This window comes from Cupressus sempervirens, chromosome 1 (assembly GCF_028749045.1).
Source record: "Cupressus sempervirens isolate cs-2001-9-10 chromosome 1, ASM2874904v1, whole genome shotgun sequence".
In the NCBI taxonomy this organism is placed as follows: Eukaryota; Viridiplantae; Streptophyta; class Pinopsida; order Cupressales; family Cupressaceae; genus Cupressus; species Cupressus sempervirens.
Genome location: NC_143118.1, coordinates 406,242,412 through 406,256,536, shown reverse-complemented (window position 1 = coordinate 406,256,536; position 14,125 = coordinate 406,242,412).

Below are 14,125 nucleotides of genomic sequence, written 5' to 3'. Positions count from 1 at the left end.
AAATAGAATTTTTTTAGATGCATGCAATCTTTCTAATTTTTTCTACATACATATATTAAAATTTCTATTATATATTTTGTTTTTACATTATGGTTATTTCAATCAAAATATCTAGATGTAAATAGAATTCTTTTCAATAAATCTAGATGTATATAGAATTCTTTTAATTTTTTACATACATAAAATCTTTCTAATTTTTTTCTACATACATAAAAAAATAATTTCTATTTTCTATTTTTAAAAAAAGCTATCATAAAGATTGATAAAAAAATTGATTGCATATGCATTCTTTAGTTTGTGCACTAAATGCACAAAATAAATTGTATAGATTAAAACTTCCCGTGCTGGGCACGGGAATATACAATAGAAATATCAGCTACCAAGAATAGTTGGCCATAAGAAATCAAATCTTAAACTCTGCTGAATTTCTTGCAAGCAATCTTTGTTCTATCTTCTGCTGAAAAGGAAAAAAAGAATTTCAGATCTGAGATTGTTTAGATTTCCCTATTCGATTCAAAAAGCCATGGAAGTCACCACAATTACATCTCCAAGAGACCTAATGTGTCTTGATTCAGTACCCACATGCTTATCTCCACGAAAAACTCTGCACAGGTCCTCCAGTGGCCTCAATTTCGGTCATATGAACAGAATTCTAAATCTAAATGAAATTAATTAAAATTGAAATATAAATCAAAGTAGAATATTATAACTAATTTTGAATTTCAATTTACTTCTACATCTAAATCTAAATGAAAATGTAAATAAAAAATAGAAATCTCACCTGCAAAAATGTTACTCCAAAACTTCAATTTACTCCTATTCAAAAACTCCAATCTAATCCTCCAATAACCTCCACCTCTTCCTTCCTGCAAAAACATAAAATGAAAATGAAATGAGGAGCCTTGGTTTTATAACTTCTGAGAGGCTCCTCATATCCCCCAACAGACGTCTCTTCACATTCCACGAATTTGTTTCAAATTCCCCCACTCCCCGCAAAAAAAAAGCATGAATGTGCATGCAAAATTATATTTAACAAAAAAAAAATCATATTGAAATTATTTCGCCCCTATTTTTTCGGGCCCTATTTTTTTGGGTCCTACTTTTTCGGGCCCTACTTTTTTGAGCCTATTATTTCGGCCTCCATTTGGCTTCCTATTATTTCGGCCAGCTATTATTTCGGGAATTCTTTTTTAATATTTAATTTGGAAGTTTGTAACTGCTCCCAATTCTTTTTTATTGACAAGGAATCTTGGCATATTCCCGTGCTGGGAATTTGTGCTGCCATTGTATAGAACGCCTCTCGGCGTAATAAGTATAATAATTACTTGCATGTACTTTTTGGAGAAATGGACCACGTTTCCACCATCAATATCTTGTTTGAGAAAGTATCAATCTATGTCTGTTTCCATCATTTACATTTCAGCTTTATATATTCTCTTCCATATCGAAATATATTTCTTTATTAAATATTTTTAATTTTTATTTTTGTCTATTTAATGTAATATAAGGGAGACTTATGTTATATTTTTTTATTATTACTTTGCCTGCTTTCTAATTAGCATGGTTGCATGTTTGTGCATGCAACCGGAGTTGATACAGATGATAAATATTTTTAATTATAAATTATTTAATTAAATTTATATTTTTAATTATTAATTATTTAATTTTAATTGAAAAATCAATTATTAGTTTATATAATCTTAAATTTTACTTCTTTGTATTTAATTAATGATGCTTTTCAAATATTTTAGTTTTAAGTAATTTGTAAAAATTATAATTCTTTTTTTTTTTTTTTTTTTGAAAAAATCAATTTCAAAATTTTACAAAAAAAACTTAGTAGATTTTTTCTATAATATAAAAGTTATTATTTATTTCTAAATATTTATGTGCTATTAAAGAAATAAAATGAGAATTAGAACATGTTAAATTGGGAAATTACTGATTAGAAGGTGAAAATATCACTCTTATGTTCATATTGCCTTCATTGCAATCATTTCAACCATGAATAAACAAGTGTCACAGTTGTCATTGAAAATTATAGTGATGATTCAAGGAGGCCTTTAATCTCTAACTATTAGACGAGAGCTTTAATATTATAGTTGTCTTAATTTTCAAAAAAGTGATAACAATTTTTGTAATAAAACATATAACTGTCATATTAACTTTATTCTTAATAGTAAAATATTATTGTCTATGTTGTAAACATAAGTATACTTTATTAAAATTTGTAACTATATATTCTATTTTTATGGTTGTAAGAATGAAATGATAATAAGTAAATGATAAATCTATTTCTATTACCGAATTTAGATACACACGATTTATCTTATCATATATTCATAATTGAGTTTGTTGATAGAAGCATTATTTTTAATAGAATGCAATGTGTTACATATGTTTCAAAATTACGTATGATAGAATACGTGCAATATTATAATTAATGTTATTGTTCTTGTTGATTTTATTTTTAATTTTTTTTCAATAAGTATTGTATTAATCTATTCAATCATTAATCAAAATAATCCAAGTATATTTCATTTTTAAATTTTTTAAAAATATATTTAATAATTACCAACACTTATTCCCTTTTGTGCATCCAAAAGGATTGGATTTTCCAAAATGTAAAATGGTTTTCATAAAATTTAATGTTAAATTTTGAAATTTAAACCATGTCATTAATGAATTTGGTACCTTCTTTTAATCTAATTTTTATCCAACATTTATCTTAATAAAATATTTAAACTATTTTCTATGATAATTCTTACTGAGGTGCTTATTTTTAGTAATATATAATCTATTTACAAATGTTTAATTTTCACTTGAACCAATATCTACTTAATCTATTAGAAATAATGTAAATTTTTTTCAAATTTTTATAAAGACACAATTTATTATTTAAATTATAATATTTAATTACTATAAAAACTATAGCAATAAATACATGTGTGACATTTGTCATACATTTATAAAAAATTTATTATGTCGATAAAATTCATTTTTTTAGTATGATGCAATGTGTTACTTATCTTTTAAAATTAAATATGGTAGAATATGTGTAATTTTTTATTCTTCTTCTTAACTTTATTTTTTTATAATTAATCAATAAATATTTTATTAATTTATTCAACCATTAATAAAAATATTTTTAAATGTATTAAGAAAAATGATATATTAATTTATCTTTCTATTAGGATTCTTTATGAATTATAAAATTATATCTTCACTATATAGGAAAATAAACTTATTATGAACAAAATTCATATTTATTTTTAAATTATTTTAGAAATATTATTTCTTATATTTTTTTGACATGTTTTTATTTTTTTAGTGTGAAAATAGTAAAGATTAAAAAACAATTCAAATTTTCTAAATCTTATATAGGTGTTGTTAAATTTGTGTAAAGTAAAGTTTCTATGTACAAAACTATTATTAAAATTAACTTTAGAAAATAGGAAGTTTCTATTTAGACAAAAAAAAATCTTATTGAATAGTTCCTTAAAAAATGTCGCTATAAGGGATTATCATTTAAACCAATAATATCAGAGATATAAAAAAAATTAGAGAACAAATGGGAAAATAAAAGTTAACTTGCAAACATAGATTGTTAGTTTTCATTGTTGGAAAAATTATCAGCAATGGAGGTTGACAATTTTCCAATGAAAATTTATAAATTTTAGGAGCAAAGCTCCCACATAGAAGCCTATTGGTATAAAAATTGTGATTAATTTTGTTATGATTAATTGAGAGATATCTAATATATAAAATATAAATAATTCATGAAATTTTACATTGAGAATATAAATGGAAGAAATGGTTGAGCAGGAAAAATAATAATTTATTATTACCTTAGCCTAGATGTTTGTTTAAGATCCCAAAGTGAGCACTTCTATTGCAAAACATTTTTTCTTACCACTTTCCCACACCCAACCACCTCAAGTTTAACTTTACCCATCACAAGTACAATTATACATAATAGACAAAAAGATGGCTATATTATACAACTTCAAAAAAGAATGATGAATTCTTTATTAAAACTACATCTAATACTTATACTAGAAATAATATGTTTGCATACTAGACATATTTTTCAATGGATTTCACCATTTATTATAACATTTATGGTGTTATTTCTTCATAATATGGAATTTAATTTAATTTAATTTAAAATATGTGCTCTTATTTTTAATTTAATCAATGCATTAAATAAATCAAATTTATTATTTGAAATTTACTTTCTAATTGTTGTAAAATTATAACAAAAAAAATCCAAACCACTATGTCACACTTGTTTTTATATTCATAATTTCTTTGATTTATGCCATTATAGCATTCCTCCATATTTTTATGATGTGACTTTTCAGGAATCGAGGGAGTGTCTTCTATTGATTCTTTTTTTTGTCTTGATCATAAAATTTGAGATAAGGCCTAACCCTTGATAAAATATATAACCATATTTAATGGACAATTAAAAGAGGACATCCAAGAAGTAAATACTAGCAACTAGACTAATTAGAACATAGCTTGATAAACTAAACAAACAAACAAAAAGCTTTACTAAGAACAAAAAATACTCACACTCTAACACCTAGTCACAACTTGTTTTCCTTGAGCTTGTCAAGAAAAGAAGTATTCTTCAAATGCTAAGTAAAATCCTTGGACATCATTGGGGGGCATGTCGTCCTTGGAAACCACCTTGATGGTGTCTTCATTTTATTTTATTTTTTCATATTTCTATCTTTGATATCAACCACAACAGAGATCATAGAAATATTGGTCTTCTCCTAGATGTTTTTGTCATAGGAGACCAACTCCTCTAATTTCTAAAGTCATCTTATCTTATTTGTCTTTCATATTTATTAGTGCATTGAGAATTTATATTTTCTCCTTCTTCAATGACATCTAGCTTTTAAAGTAAAACATATTATCTTTAATAATCTATCAACCTTTGTAATTATTCCTAGAGATCATCACCTTGACCTTAGTCTATTCTTTGGATTTTTTTATAAGCCTTCACCTTAGTTTCTAGCTTTTTTATTTTTCTCTTGGTAATTCAAGTAGCTAGAAAGTCATATACTCAGTCACTACCTTATACCTATTAAACTAGATGCATAACTCATCAATTTTTCTTCCCATGATATCCAACACATATTTTTTGGGCAATTTTAAGAGTTTTGTGGAAGATGAGGAAAATAGATTCTTAGGGAATCCTATGTAGGTCAATTTGGATTTCAAATAATGGCAAAAATAAACCATGAAAAAAAAATTGTTGGGAAATAATTTGGGGTTCATCTACATTCGGTGGGCTAGGTGGATTCCAAATTGTTAGAGACCTCATAAAAGATTGACAAGGACCTCTTTTGATTGATCACTATATCGGCTTTTATTTTGCAGTAGGACCTCTTTTAGTTCCTTAATATAGAGTATTTTTTTCTTAGTTTGACAATCTAGGTTAGTTGCAGTGGAGCTAGTAGTGAGGGATATAGCCTATTGGAAGTTGTAATCATAATCACCAAGACACATGCATTGTCAAAGAGGTGCAATTTATAGAATTGAAAAATTCAACAAATATTTAATGGTCCTTATCCTTATTTTATTTCTCCAAGGCTTATCATGTCAAATATTTATTGGGCTTTAAAATCAAAGTTATCATAATGTTAAGAATGCATGTGAAATAATAGAGAATCTCTTAAATGTTTAGATAAGAAATTTTATTATAAATATAGACTTTGGGCAATGTAGGAATTAGACTAAAGAAGCAAACGAAAACTTTTCCTTCAAGTGAGAGCAACAACTCATCTATTATTTTTAGCACGTTAAGACTTTAGTTTATTTTTATGTCTATTGCATCAGTGGTGAGTCTAATTTGTAGAAGTGTAGTTGTTGATCTCAGATTAGTTTCATGCCAAATAAGTAGTACATTATGAGCACAACATGTATATAATAGAGCATGCCAAGTTCAAAATGAGTGCCAAGCCACTCATGTGCCAAGTCACTCAAATGCCAAGCAAATAGTATATGATGAGTAATTTACGAGCCAAGTAAGTAGTGTATGCTAAGTGATACAGATGTCAAGTCAGAGTATAGAAAACAATATACGTTGAGCATTAAAAATTTCAGATGTCAAGTAAGACAGTTTTCTTATAGTTGTTTGCAATGGCACAAACAACTATGTAAACCATTTTTGAGTTGACTTAAAGATTGAATTATGATATTTGGAGATAAGAATGAATCCTAATTTGGATTCCCAATGCATTACATGTAGCCAATCAAAAAAAGGGAAGGTTGAATTGGCAAAATGGATGAATCATAGACATTGATTCATGCCTAACCCTAATTCACCAAATTCTTCTTAAGGAGGACAAACACTAGACTATCTATGATGCAAAGAAGGTGTATCAAAACAAAACATTCATGGTGGCTGAGGAGTTATGATCTGAGACTACATTGTAGAAATAGTTAAAGGAGAATAGAGAAAAGAAGATAGTAGACAATAAAGAGACATTTGATCAAGAAGGATCAAGGGTACATCAGTTTAGAGGTGATCTATCATCAAAAAATCAAGTGCTAACTACATGATCATTGTTGTGTCATTTTAGCTAGTGAACTAGTTAAATCTCTTAATAGAGTAGTCCTAATAGGCTTTGTTAAAATACTTTAATAGGGAACTTACTTAATTGTGAGATGAAGTCCTTTAACAAGGCACACCTCTAATAGGGTGTTGAAATCCTTTAACTGGGTGAGACCTATCAGTCTTTGTAATACTAAATTAATACGACAGACCATTCATAGGGTAGATCACGTCTCATGATCAAACATTGTAACCTTTATGTTGTACACTTTATTACTATAGTAGTGAATTTTTTTGGTGTCATTCCCACCACAGTTTTACCTTCTCATTGGATGGTTTCTAGGTAATCATATTCGGTGTCATATGTGTTTATTTGTTTACATGTTTTAGGTGTACATTATTTACATGGTATTGCAGTTTACTTGAAATAAATGTGTGAGATGGATGTGTGGTGAAAGTTTTTATGGGTAGAAGTTTAAACTATTGATTCATCAAAAGTTTACCTTTGCTATTGCTAATCCAATAATTCATATTATATCCATGGTTTTCTATAAGAGAAGCTTTGCAACTTTGAGGAAAGATCTTGAAAATGAAAGTCTACAAGTTGGGAAAGGTCATCGAGAATTAGGGAATTGAAATACAACTCATTCTACATCAACTAGATGAAGAAAGAATTCAAAGAACTAAAGAAATCTTTGAAGAGAAGGAAAGAAATTGTTATTGAGGAAAGTGATACACAGTACAGAGAGATAGATACTACTGAGCTATTTGCTAATGGGCATTCAAATGACTTTGATGCAGAAATTGTAGATCCAATGGAAAAGAATAGAGCCCAAGCTGAAGAAATTAGGAATCTCAATTTGAAACAAGGATCACAAGCCATATTGCTATGTGAAGTGCCTAACTAGAAGAAGAAATTCATGGAAGAAAAAGTCATGATTGAAGAAGACAAAAGAATTTTGAGCAACAAACTAAAGGAGAAATCAACAGAGCTAACCAAAATTTCCAACCTATAATTGGACACTTTGAGTCAAATGATGAATTCTAATTATGAGCAAAATGTCAAGGACAATAAGATAACAACATTGAAGTTTTAGGAATGAGGAATTTAAAAGTGACCTAAAAAGAGAAAAGGGATCTATTGAGAGTTGCAATAAGCCTAATGAAGCCATTAAATACTTTGAACAATTATTAAGATCTCCTAGAACCAATAATGACACATGGATTGGGATACACAAGTACTAAAGAAGAAGTATCACCCAAAAGTGCTAAAGAAAGGAACAAAAAAGGTAAGAAATCTAAACCTATTTTTCATAATTGTGGTAAGAAAGAACATAGTGCTAATATGTGTAGGAGAAAGACTATAAATTAGGATGTCAAGCATAAGAGCATAATTCAACGTCATAAGTGCAACAAACATGATCATCAAGAAAATGAATGTAGAACCAAGATCATGCACACACAAAGATTTGAAGGATATTGTTATAACTATTAGAAGTATGAACATAGAGCTTTTGAGTGTAGATCTAAATCCATGTGGTCATCAAACAAGCAACAAATAGTAAGGAACAATGGCAACTCTTATAACTAGGATTATAGTATAGGATATAGCTATCATTATTGTCAAGAATATGGACATGTTCCTAAAAATTGTGTAAGAAATGATAAGATTGAGCAAGGAACGAAAAAAAATCCAAGTAAGTTAAGTGTGAAACAATGTTACCATAAGATAAGAAAAATCCAAGAGCATACACCAAGATGGTTCAACAATGGAGACAAGGATTTATAAGGGGAAAGCAAACAAAACCCCTTGTGAGTATTATGAATGAAGGCAAATGCCTAGAGAAGAGAGAGAGTGTGTGTGTGTTGGAGCAAAATAGCTCAATACAATAACATCAAGTGCTAAGAGTGGAGAAGAAAGAAGGAGGAGCATCTCTTATATAGAGATGAGAAAGGAGTTGCATTTGTAACTCCCATTTCTATGAATGCCACATTCATAATAGGTGTGTGCAAAGTGTCACAATCCTCTTAAGGAGGATAAACTAAATAAAGGAATAAAAAAGAGTTGTCCTTACATGTGGAATAAAGGACAAACAATGACATGTCCTCCACATGTGTACAATAGGACAAACTACATTTAGGAATCCTTGGAATGTCCCAATTAATACATCCAAGGAAAGATTAACCTTTCTAACACCCCCCCCTTAATCTTTACTTGGGGAGTTTACATCAACAGGTTGTAAACCCAAATTTTTACAATGGAACTGAAATCTCTCTTTTGAAAGTGGTTTTGTCAAAATATCAACCACTTTATTTTCAACCTTACAATAAAGGAGAGTAACTTGCTTGTGTTCAACTTGTTCTCGAATGAAGTGATGTTGAAGTGAAATATGTTTGGTCCTTGCATGAAAAACTAGATTCTTTGCCAAGGCAATAGCACTTTGATTGTCACAATATACAGGGGTAGGTGCTTGTTGGTGTAAACCCAAATCTTCAAGAAGTCTTCTAAGGCATAAGGCTTCTTTAGCTTCATTGGTACAACCTTTGTATTCAGCTTCAGTTGAGAAAAGGGAAATAGAGTGTTCTTTTTAACTTTTCCAAGAAATTGCACCTGAACAACAAAAAAACAATAGCCACAAGTGGATTTCCCATCATTGGGATCTCCGCCTAGATCGAAATCAGTATAGCCATGTAAAATAAATTCAGAATTGGCATCATAAAATAATCCCATATTAATAGTTCCTTTAATGTACCTTAAGATTCTTTTAGCAACTTTAAAATGTGTTTGTTGTGGTTTAGACATAAATCTAGAAATTAAACCAACACTATAAGAAATATCAGGTCTAGTAAGAGTTAAATAATTTAAACTTCCTACCAGTTGCCTATACAAAGTTTCATCAACAAAAGGAGTATTCATATCAGCCACTAATTTAGTTCCTAATTCACATGCAATTGAAATATGGTTAGAATCATTCATCTTAAATTTTTCTAAAAGGTCATTAGCATACTTGCTTTGAGAAACAAAGATACCCTTAGGAGTTTTCCAAATTTGCATCCCTAAAAAATAATGTAAAATACCTAAATCAGTCATCTGAAATTTTTGTTTAAGTTGAAACTTAATATCAGAAATAAAAGCATCTGAACTAGAAGTGAGAATAATATCATCCACATAAACAATAACAATAATAATATCATCTTCAGTATGTTTAATATACAAATTAGGATCATTCTTACTTCTAGAAAAGCCTTGAGAAATAAAGAATGAATTAATTTTAGAATACCATTCTTTAGGTGATTGTTTAAGACCATAAATAGATTTTTTCAATTTGCGGACCAGATTTTCACTACCTTTCTTAACAAATCCAGGGGGTTGTGCCATATAGATTTCTTCATGTAAATCACCATTTAAGAAGGCACTTTTAATGTCCATTTGGTGAACAGGCCAATTCATTTTAGATGCTAGAGCAAAAACTAATTTAATAGTAGGCATTTTGACAACAAGAGCAAAAGTTTCATTATAATCTAATCCTTCTATTTGTGAAAAACCTCTAGCAACTAATCTAGCCTTAAATTTACTAATTTCATTATTAGCATTCAATTTTGTTTTGTATAACCATTTACATGAAACTATATTTTTGCCATGAGGTAAATTTAATAAGTCCCAAGTTTGATTAGCTATTAAAGAGTCATATTCCTCTTTCATGGCTGTTTGCTAATGAGGTAGAGAGTTAGCTTGATCAAAAGACTTAGGATCATTAGAATTCATAATAGTGGTCATCAAAGCATAATTACAATAATTAATCCTTCTATGTTTAATTCCACCAAATCTAGAAATATAGTCATCACCTTCATTGATTAAGTTTTGAGCCCATTTAGGTTTACGTTTAGTTGTAGTGGAATCATCACTATTGGAAGAATCATTATCAATAAAAGCATCATCAGTAGCTATTCAATATTATTACTAGTAGAAGCAGAAATAATAGGTGGCGTTGGAGTTGTAGGGTTAAGAGAAGGAGGTTGGTCCTCCACTAGCATGATTTGAGTGCCACTAAATTCTGCATCATGTGTAGTAGAACAGTCATGTACACTAGTTTCTGCAATGCAAACATCTCTAGCAACATGAACTTTGTTAGTAGTAGAATCATAAACATGATAACCCTTAGTGTTTTCATCATAACCAACAAAAATATAAGGAGAAGACTTAGCATCCAATTTATGTCGTTTCTGTTTAGGAGTATGAACATAAGCAACAGATCCAAAAATATGCAAATGATGTAAATCAGGTTTCCTACCAGACCAAGCCTCTTCTGGAGTAATATCCTTGAGAGCTTTGGTAGGAGTCCTATTAAGAATATAAGTTGCACAAAACATGGCTTCATCCCATAATTTATAATGCAGATTCTTAGCATGCAACATGCATCTTGCCATTTCTACAATGGTCCAATGCTTTCTTTCCACCACACCATTTTTCTGTGGTGTATAAGGAATAGTAAGCTCGTGTTTAATTCCACATGATTTCAAATAAGAATGAAAATCATTATTGACATATTCCTTCCCATTATCAGTTCTAAGATTTTTAAGTTTAAAACTAGATTGCCTTTCAACATATAACTGAAATTCAATGAATATATCAAGAACTTGATCTTTGTTATGTAAAAAATAGATCCAAGTTCGTCTAGAAAAATCATTAACAAAGGTAAGTGCATACCGAGAACCTTGAATGGAGGTATTCTCCATGGGGCCCAAAAGGTCACTATGGACAAGGTGCAACTTATGAATTGCCCGCCATGATTTACCACTTGGAAAGGGCTCCCTATGCATCTTACCAGTCATACAACCAGTACAAGTAATCTTATAAGGAATAATGAGAGGTAAACCATCAACCATATTTCTTTTGTGCATTAAAGTAATATAATCCGAATTTAAATGGCCAAGTCTTTCATGCCATATATTGAAATCAATGGAAGTATGTAAAGAATATCGTGAATTAGAAAATTCATGGAATTTAAATAAGTTGTCATTGTCCAATTTAGCATGAACAATCACTTGTTTAGTTTGAGGATCTATCACATAACACTTATCTTTATAAAATTCAATTTTATAGTCCTGGCATAACTTTGAAACAGAAAGCAAATTAGTTTTCAAATCAGGTACATATAAAACATCATGCAACTTACCATTAGGAATAGTAACATCACCTAAACCTTCAACTTTACATGTCTAATTATTAGCTAGCTGAACTGGAATGTTAGCAATATCAGGTTGCAGAGAATCAAAAATTTCCTTATGAGAAGTTACATGTTGTGATGCACCACTATCAACAATCCACTCTAAAGGTCTAGAAACATTAAAGCTACAAGTAAAAGCATGACGAGATGGATGAGAGTTTTGATTATTGTTATTGATATGTCATTTATCTTTCTATTTTTTGAAACAATTATTAGTTACATGACCATCTTTCCCACAATAAGTGCAATGTTTTATTTTATTAGATTGATTAGGAGGAGTATTATTACGATTGTTTGGATTATTATTATTATTAAAAGTATAATTATTGTGATTATTATTATTATTATGAGTATTAGGAGAATTATTATTAGAAGATTTGAAATTCTGATTTGGACTTTTAGAGACAAAGGCACGTTCATTAGATCTAAGAGTACCAAATTGTAACAACTTAGCTTCCTCTTGACGTAAAATTTTTTGAAAAATACTATAGGTTAATTGAGTAGACAAAGTAGGAATAGCAAGTTGAGAATGAACATTAGTGATAAATTGTTGAAATTGTCTAGGAAGACATTTCTTTAAAATAATGGTAATTAATCTAATATCAGTGAGAGTAACGCCTAATCCAATTAGTTGACTTTTGATGTAATCAAATTTAAGTAAAAATTCATCCATAGTTTTGAAATCAATATACCTCAAGTCTTCCAAATTATCTTGCAATTGAATCTTGCGTGATTCAGATGGTCTATCATATGTTTGCTTCAAAATATCCCAAGCTTCGTGAGCATTAGTGCAATGAGCAATTAGAACATATAAATCAGGATTAAGAGATATACCAATGAGGCCAACGACTTCCTCATTTTTAGTATTACATGCATTTTTTTCATCTTGTGTAGCCGAGGTACCGGGAACTGCAGAAGGGTCAGTAGCAACATCTAAAATATGCTTAAATCGAAAAATAAAGGAGAGATGAGTTTTCCAAGCATGATAGTTAGAGTTATTCAACTTAATTTCTGGAATTAAAGGAATTAAAAAAAATTCCTTGATTTGAAAATCAAATTAATTGAAAATAAATCTCGTCTTTTATATATAAAATTAATAATATTTTTTTCTCAAAGAAAACAAATTAGAGTAAAAAAAATTTTATGAAATGAAAAAGGTTAAAAAAAATTCAATAAAAAAACTTTTTTTAATAAACTTTTTAAGGTTAAAAGGTTTCTTTAGAAAAACTTCTTAAAAGATAAATTAAACAAAATACTAATGTTGAGTTTTTTTTTAAAAAAGGCGTCAATGGAAAAAGCGGGCAGACTGAGCGCAGATTTAAAAAAGGGACGCGCGGTCTGAGCGCAATCAGAGGCGGGAGAGGTTGGTCTAGCCGCGCAGGTGGTGGGTGACATGTGGCCTAAACGTAGGCAGCGACGGGGGTGGTAGGTCTGGCCATGCAGGCGGCAGGTGATGCGAGGTCAGAGTGCAAACAGCGGTGGGTGATGGGTGGTCTGTGCGCAGGCAGTGACGGGAGCGATGGGTTTGGTCTCGCAGGCGGCGGGTGACGGGTGGTTTTTGTGCAGGCAGCGACGAGAGACGCGCAAGCAGTGGCAAGTGACGCGCAGGCTGAGCGCAGGTGACACGCAGGTGGCGCGTGGGTGGCGGGCGGCTGGCGCGTCCACCCAATGCAAAAAACTTGATTTAAAAAGACTCTCGCGCTATGCGCGTTTAAAACAATTTTCAATTAATTTTTGTTTTTTTTATTTTAAAAAAAATGGTGAACATTAATCTTACAAAATCATACAATTAAATGCTATTATTCTAAATTTACTAGAATAAATATTTAAAATTAAAAGATTGCACAATAAATTAGTGCTATGAAATAAATGCTCCTTGTTTTGGTGGCATGCCTTCCAAAACAAGAGCAAAATTTTGAAATTTTTTGAAAAGGAAAGCCTTTTGGCGGCATGCCTTCCAAAGAGGGTTAGTAAAAAAATTTAATATGAAACTTCCACACACAAGAGATGTTAAAATGAGCTAAAACCACAACACAAACTTCTTCTCTCAATAACGTCTCCAAATAAGGTGTGCTCCAATGAATGGCAACCTTCAACACAAAAACTTAAAACAAGGATTTGTGACCAAGCTCTGATACCATGTAAGAAATGATAAGATTGAGCAAGGAACGAAAAACAATCCAAGTAAGTTAAGTGTGAAACAATGTTACCATAAGATAAGCAAAATCCAAGAGCATACACCAAGATGGTTCAACAATGGAGACAAGGATTTATAAGGGGAAAGCAAAGAAAACCCCTTGTGAGTATTATGAATGAAGGCAAATGCCTA